This window comes from Schistocerca nitens, chromosome 5 (genome assembly GCF_023898315.1).
Source record: "Schistocerca nitens isolate TAMUIC-IGC-003100 chromosome 5, iqSchNite1.1, whole genome shotgun sequence".
NCBI classification, from domain to species: Eukaryota; Metazoa; Arthropoda; class Insecta; order Orthoptera; family Acrididae; genus Schistocerca; species Schistocerca nitens.
Window position 1 is genome coordinate 753,398,564 of NC_064618.1, and position 7,959 is coordinate 753,406,522.

At 42.0% G+C, this 7,959-nt stretch overlaps 1 pseudogene; it reads left to right on the forward strand.

Annotated features, from left to right (window-relative positions):
- The first annotated feature begins 570 nt into the window (after positions 1-570).
- LOC126261344 (5S ribosomal RNA) lies at positions 571-688 on the forward strand (annotated as a pseudogene).
- The last annotated feature ends 7,271 nt before the right edge of the window (positions 689-7,959 follow it).

Genomic DNA, 7,959 nt, shown 5'->3' on the forward strand with positions numbered 1-7,959 from the left:
AACCCACGTGTGTTTTGGGATTTTATGATAATGTTCTTCCTCTCACCATTAATCTCTCTTCCATTTGGTAGAAGGGTGTAAGTTGTTGTTCGAAGGCTTCTATTTGAGCAATCATGGCCCATGAGTATCACTGGGCTGTAATTCGATAGACGGATGGCTGCCGCCGATGTGGTTGCCGTTGGCTTTAATAGATGGCGCCTAAGACGTTTGCGTACGCGATCTGATCACAGGGTTTTAGTTTACGACATATAATGTTGGTTATATTTAATGTGGTGGTATTCTTTTAGAGATTTGAGTGTTTGAAAGGTTTATTCAAGAAGGAACTGCCTCCGCCCCCCCTCCTATTATTTCTTTTATATTGACATATGGTTTGAGTTGTGCTTAGTGCCACTACTGGCTATAGGTATAGTATGACAATATAAAAAAAAGTGTGGAGCTTTTTGAACATTTTTTTAAAATCCTTTAGTGGTAACGTGTACAGATGTACTATTCCAGTTGCTAGTCGTAATTACACCCTGTTAGATGTTATATGCTGAGTATATTATTATTAAATGACATGTGAACGCATGGGGCAACGGCCTTGCCGCAGTGGATACACCGGTTCCCGTCAGTTCACCGAAGTTAAGCGCTGTCGGACGTGGCCGGCACTTGGATGGGTGACCATCCGGACCGCCATGTGCTGTTACCATTTTTCGGGGTGCACTCAGCCCTGTGATGCCAATTGAGGAGCTACTCGACCGAATAGTAGCGGCTCCGGTAAAATAAAACCATCGTAACGACCGGGAGAGCGGTGTGCTGACCACACGCCCCTCCTATCTGCGTCCTCAGCAGAGGATGACACGGCGGTCGGATGGTCCCGATGGGCCAATTGGCCTGAAGACGGAATGCTACATGTGAATGCATAGAGCACATGACCATGCAGAGCCCTCTACCGAGGGCGTTTCACTGCTTGTTGACTTCTTTAGCGTCAGTATACGCTCTGCTTGTCGCAGTTATAGTCATATGTTACTGGACACTTTCTTTAAGTTGTCAAGGCTGTACGCCTGGTGGGTTAGGAGTTGAAGTTTGTGGTATGTAACTCATCTCACCAGATCTCATTTTCTGTAACGTTGAGACGTGTTGAGTGTGCTGTTCACTTATGTTTTGTCCTTTTTTGTAACAGATGTCTGAATATGGGTGTAATCCCGAAATGCGTAACATGTTTAAATAAAACAGTCAATTGAATATCTCATGACTTTATTGCGATTGTATAGCATGGTTGCCAATTATTAAGTAGAAAAAATTGAAGACATGGTGAGAGTATAGGGCTGCAGGTTCTGTCTGGAATGCAAAGTCACCTCTGTTCGTTCTGGAGACGGTAGTACACAGCACAGCGCAGGGGAGCAGATGGTGGGAGCGGTTTGCGGGTTGCGTGCGGTCAGGCGGTCGGCGCTGCGCTAGAGCACTAGCGCTCTAGCTGTAGTCTCGCCACGTAGGAAGATGAAACTACGAGAGCAGCTGCGAGCACAGGCGTGAGCTGGAGGACAAATGGGTGAAGGAAGAGGGCCTGTGAAAAATGGAGAAGCAGAGAGGGGAGGGGAACTGGGATAGGTCTTGGCTGTCTCTCTGTCCAGTGCTCATGAAGTCACTAGTTCTTTCGGAACGATGCGGCAGAAAAATTCGTCCCAGTCAGATGAAAATCCTTCCTCTCCGAATTCACCACTGTCATCTTCTCTGGTGTCAATTTTCAGTGGCAGGAAACTGAGTTTGGCACAGTCTCCCCTCCACACACAGTGTGATTCAGCCGCCCCTACCCATGGGTTGTATGCAACCCGCAATGCCTTCAAAAACCACACATGAAATTTTCATATTCTCCCACTCGCTACGCGTAAACTATTAGCCCTACAGAAAAAATTAAATGGTCCTCTTTGCAGGAAATTTAATGCAGTTAAAGTTTGTACTGGATACGTTTTCACTGGAGGCCACAGTCTTCGAGTTATTCAAGAAACACGTTTTGTAGATAACTTTTGTAAGTTTTTCTTGATTGATTTTGAAACTACAGTCTCTAGCGAAAACACATCCCCATACAAAATCTATCCACATTAAATTTCCTGCTAACTTTTTTTCTATAAGACTAATAGTGTGTAGTGAGCAAGAGAATATGAAAAAAATGCATGTGGTTTATGACAATGATGCTAGTTGCATGCAACCCATAGGTAGGGGCAGCTGAATGAATATCCCCTGTATGAAAGAAGCGACTCACATACTCACATCCCCAGTCTCACGAATAATGTCATACCTACTAAATCAACTATAACCCATACCATTTTATCTAGCTTATAGACTTTCCTCATTTCCAGAATCTTCAAAGACGTTTAATTGGTATACATAATCCTTCTCTCTCTCAGGATACAGAAATCCCTTTAGGAAATACAGTGTGTTTGTAGATGTTTCGGTTGACAACCTGGATCGGGTAGAAAATAAATACAAAACGATCCATTAGATGAGTAAAAACATACGTTTAAGGGAAAGGCGTGTGGTCTCGAAATCCTCACACAGTAATACTTGTAACGCCATGACTGCAGCCTGAGGCTATTTATTTATTGTTATTACTACATGCGGGTGCGTTCCCACAATCTACCATGATCGATAAAGTAGATCTTCTAATTTCTTGCGGCACCAATGACAACTAAATTTCTTGATGCGATAAATGGTTTCGTTCGACCAGGTGTCTTCATTGGACTGGTTAAATGAACGTGCTTCAGACCCTGATGTAACTTTCCTGCTGAGTTGTCAACGCAAGTATGTGCAGGTAACTGCATACTTAGCCGAAGTCTCTGACGCATGCCTTTTCGATGGCGTTCGCCCTGGAGGAAATGCATGAAATGTTCACGCCCAGTATTTGTGCGGCTAGAGAAGAAAAATGGCGACCTAAGGTTCTTTGATCACCAGTCTTTGCGCCAAAGCGCTGGATTAAATTGCAAAACTCGCCACAGTGTCCCATGAAGTGATGGCATGTGACTGTGTTGACGGATAAACCGACCGTCTGCTTGGGACATTAAGCTGAGTGGCCCACTCGGTGGTATTCAAGAGGAATAGCCTATGTTGCAGGACTGAGTTTCACCTCTTGCCCTTCTCATAACACACAAATATAATACTACAGTCCACGCATCCATTACACTCAGCTACACTCTGCAAATAGGCATACAACGCAACTCTCACACATCCGCAAGGAAGGGGGCCAGTGTATACAGAGAAGAACATCCTTTCCACCTCATGACACATCGCAGCCAACAATGCCGCTCGACATTTACATTTTTATGAGTATTCCGCAAGTCTGATGGTGAAGACTGGCTGGTCGAGACTGGTAGCTGCAATTGAAATGCTTTTGTGATGGTTATCGCAATAAAAGGAGAAAATTAATTACATACTATCATTTGAAAATGTGTATTTTCCAAAATTATTAGCAGCAGTAGTAGTCGCTGTAGTAATACTCCTGTCATTGATGAAAATAGGGTATGGGTTGAGATGAGAGTTGAAACCAGAAGCCAAAGTGGGTCACGTTTGTCCTTTCTTAATTATACAATCACGTAAAATTTATGGTCCCACAAAACGCTAAGCCAGGTTTGTTGCGATTATGATTCATAAGTGAAAATTATAATGGTTCAAAACTGATGACGTTACATTTAGTTTTGTATTATCACGTAATAGGGGAGAGAGTGTGGCAGATATGATACGCGAGTTGGGATGGAAATCATTAAAGCAAGGACGTTTTCCGTCGCAGCGAGATCTATTTACGAAATTTCAGTCACCAACTTTCTCTTAAGAATGCGAAAATATTTTGTTGAGCCCAACCTACATAGGTAGGAATGATCATCAAAATAAAATAAAGAAATCAGAGATCGAACAGAAAGGTTTAGGTGTTCGTTTTTCCCGCGCGCTGTTCGGGAGTGGAATGGTAGAGAGATAGTGTGATTGTGGTTCGATGAACCCTCTGGCAAGCACTTAAATGTGAACTGCAGAGTAATCATGTAGATGTAGATGTAGATTACAAATATTACTTAATATCTGGATACTGCAACTTTTTCAGAGGTTAACGCGATGTACTGCTCATGCATCATTATACAGACATCTACTGATAACTCCGGGAATTTTCATACAGTGGTTAATATAGGATGCGAATTATGTTCTAATAAATCATTTGCTTCACACCGGCAGATTGACAGAATCATTTTAACTAAGACACAAAGTGAAGGACGCACAGTTAATATGTAAAAACAATGAATATGCATATTTGATGTGGATTGTTTGTTAGGGTATTAGTGGCAAGCAAGAAGTCATTTTCTTTAATTTGTGCACTCTAAACGGCAGCAAGTGGTGGCACAACACACTGGAGGCCACTATGTTGGAGACACGTATCTAAAGAACTTGCCTGGTGAGTGCACCTACGAAGTGTGTGGAAACGAAGTCTATCTCTAACCTATAAATGAAGAATACAGTCACACCAATCAAATGAACGCACCCATAATATACATGGACGAGGAGCAACACCTATGTACAGCTTTACATTTGCCGATGAGATGTCGCTACAACGCCACTAACATAATCTCGCCAGAACTGAATTCGCCTGAACCATTCACTCACAGTCAAATTGAGATATTGAATACACAGTCACTAACATTTTATCCGTGGGTCTTTGTTTTACTGTTGCTCATTTCTATTCTGATCTCTCTGTTCTTAGACTCATAACATTGCAAAAGGGCAATAAGTGTTAACTAAGTTTCATTTAAATATGAAATACTATGGCTACAGATATAACCAGGTGTACTACGAGTGTAAAATGTGTATGCTGTCATCAATGAGAGGACGAGTGCAGTATTTTTATTGCACTTTATTATTAATCGGTCGATCAGCGTCATACGAAAAATTACTATTTTTGTTTCAGCACTCCGTTAGTGGCATTTTCTTGTCTTGAGACTCATGAATTGGAGTAAAATTTGTAATTCAGTCAACCTTCGTCGAGTAAAAACAAATTTAGGGGTGATTTCGTTGAACGGTTCTGAAACTGATGAAGACAGTTCGTGCTTGGCTGAATATTTTCAACATGCGCAGGTTGCGACTCTCATTTTGCTACATCAGAACCATTCTGGGGTACAAGCAGTCCTAGAACATGATGGACATGTATTTTGAAGAATTTAAGAACAAAGCGATGAACATTGTAGACGGTGAAGTAGAATATTAAACCGCTTGCCTTTATAAAGATTTTGGTGCTAAGTTAAGAGACAGAAGGAAGTACTGTACGTAAGAGAAGCTCAGTCGGGAAGAGTATGAAAATCATATATCGTTAGTAGGAGCCTGGTGGGAAATCAAAAACTATCCATGAAAGAATGTACATTTATGGACATATTCTGTTTATCATCATAGTCTCCTCTTAGGTCATAAATTTTGTGCGGCGTTTTTTTTTTTCAGTTCCACTATAGAAGAACGATTAATCAAACATTTTTTTTCCATTCTATTGTGACAGATGCTACAGCAATCGGTTTCGCATTATTTCAGAAAGACTTGGTTGCAAGGTTATTTATAATCAATAACGAGTTTGAAACTTTTTGGAACATCATCAGAGTGTCTATAAAAACAAGAAACCAATCAATTTGAAACAAACATAGGAAGGGACATAGTGTTCTCTTGTACGACTATGCAGGTAAAATTAGATAAAAGTAATAGAAACTAAAGTGAAAATATGTAGATGTGTAACGGACCTGTGGTGATGTCCAGAAAGGGTGAAATACGTTATTGATATTAAATAACTTCTCTACCAAGACTGTTTTTATTCCGAAAATACTACGGAAGCTCCACAAAATGGCACATTTGCCGCAGTTACCTAAAATTTACGTAGGAATCGCTCTTGATTATTCTGCGTCACAATGGAACGTTAAGGGTGAAGTAGACGTCCGAATAATTGCTACCATGTCAAGACTGGTATTACTTGTTAATAAAGAGCTCATCAGATACAACTGGGTGATTGAAACATGACCTCCAAAAAATTCTCAGCGACGCTTCTCCATCGTCTATCAGAGCTGTCATGCAGGAATCACTGTTGTTTATCCTTTTCTAAAGAGATTCGCCGCCAGCCATACAACGCTGTACATGTGCAGCTACACCAGCAGCAAATCCGTCTGAATTCTCTCTCTCGCTCTCTCTCCGGTCACAGATTCCGCGTACCATCAACAGGAAATTTGAATCAAGCGCTGCCCGCCGCACAGCATCCACCCAGTGTGTGTGGGTCGTTACGCGCGCGACCAGGTATTGGCGTCGGTGGCGGGCATGATGGATTGCCGCGCGCAGACTCGATGTTTTTGCCCACGACCCACGACCCTGGACCCGCCAGATCGGCCCCCGTGATTTATTACCATCCACGGGAACACTGCATAGCGTCGCCAGCGAGGAGGGAAGACCAGCGCCGCGTTACGGTAGCGCCCTTTCAGTTGCGTCGCGTATGACGTCATTACTACCTGCTTGCAAGTTTGTCTTTGGTTTAAGTACCAGAAGCGTCAGAAAAACGCGCCTTTCAAGGAATTTAAACAATCTTTGAAAAACAACTGTTACCATCGTATATGTCTTTTCTAGATCGCACCAAAAAAGACATGGGGCAGCGAAAAAGTTTACAGTAAAAAGTTCGTTTCTTTTTACTTTTTTGGATGTGGTAGAATGTCTGAATGTTCGAAAGAACAGACACCACTCATTCGTGTAACTGATTCACCTCGGTGGGCAGTGGATCCACCATCTTCAGTGCGGATGCACAATTATGTCCGACCTACTGTGGAAATCTCTAAGTAGCAAACATGTAGGACGTGGATAGGAACTACGGATAGGTGGCGCTAGGTGGAAATATAGAGCGGCGGAGAGGCGTGTCGAGACAGTCGCGCAGTTGTGATAAACACTGTGTCCGGGTGGTGGTGGCCGAGCGGTTCTAGGCGCTTCAGTCTGGAACTGCGCGACCGCTACGGTCGCAGGTTCGAATCCTGCCTCGGGCATGGATGTATGTGATGTCCTTAGGTTAGTTAGGTTTAAGTAGTGCATGGGGGCTTAATTATAATGAAATGCAAATAATTTTAATTTTTTGATTTAGTAGCTGTCTGTCCGATTACGAAGTCTCGTAAACGGTTGGCCCTGACTAGTATTATTACGCAATCTGACTGCATGGAACAACAACAAAGAATGAAATGGAAATTTTCATTAACACAATTAATTAATTAAGTCCCCAGCAACTATAAAACCTACGAAACCAAAGCACAAGTGTAACTGTTCTGTGTGTGGGAGTATGACGCAACGTACGCATCTGGCACGGTTCTTCTTCAACAACACAAGAAATTTTAAATATCATTTATACTGAATTAATTAAAGGAAACAGAAATACCATAATTACTCAAGAAAACCAGAATTACACTCTAATCCCAGAACACAGGCCAGATGCTTTGTTGACTGAACCTGTAATGAAGCATTATTTACGACATTAAATAATGAAAAATAAATCAAGTTTCGTTACCTTCATATATTGATGAAAAGCACTCAAATTATTACAATATCTCCATTAGAACAACATCTGCTGTCTATCCATCAATCAACTACATAAAACATGGAATAAACTCGCTCCACTACACCATCTCGACAAACACTTTTCACTACGACATCTCAGCGAGCACTGAGCTCCGCTACCTCTCAAAAACCACAGCCTACCACGAGTTCTGAACAAGCACTGACCACTACGACATCTCAATAATCACTGCCAGTGGAGGCGGCGGAACAATACTCTCTAGCGCGATCTCTGGCGCTGTGGCTCAGTGTAGTCACCTTTCATATGCCCTTCCTCCACGGGCTAGAATTTGATGGTATTTTTGCCAGCATTGGTGGTGAAAATACCACCAAATTCGTCAAAAAAAAATACAGACAAAAATAAAAGATAATATTCATGCGTAAATA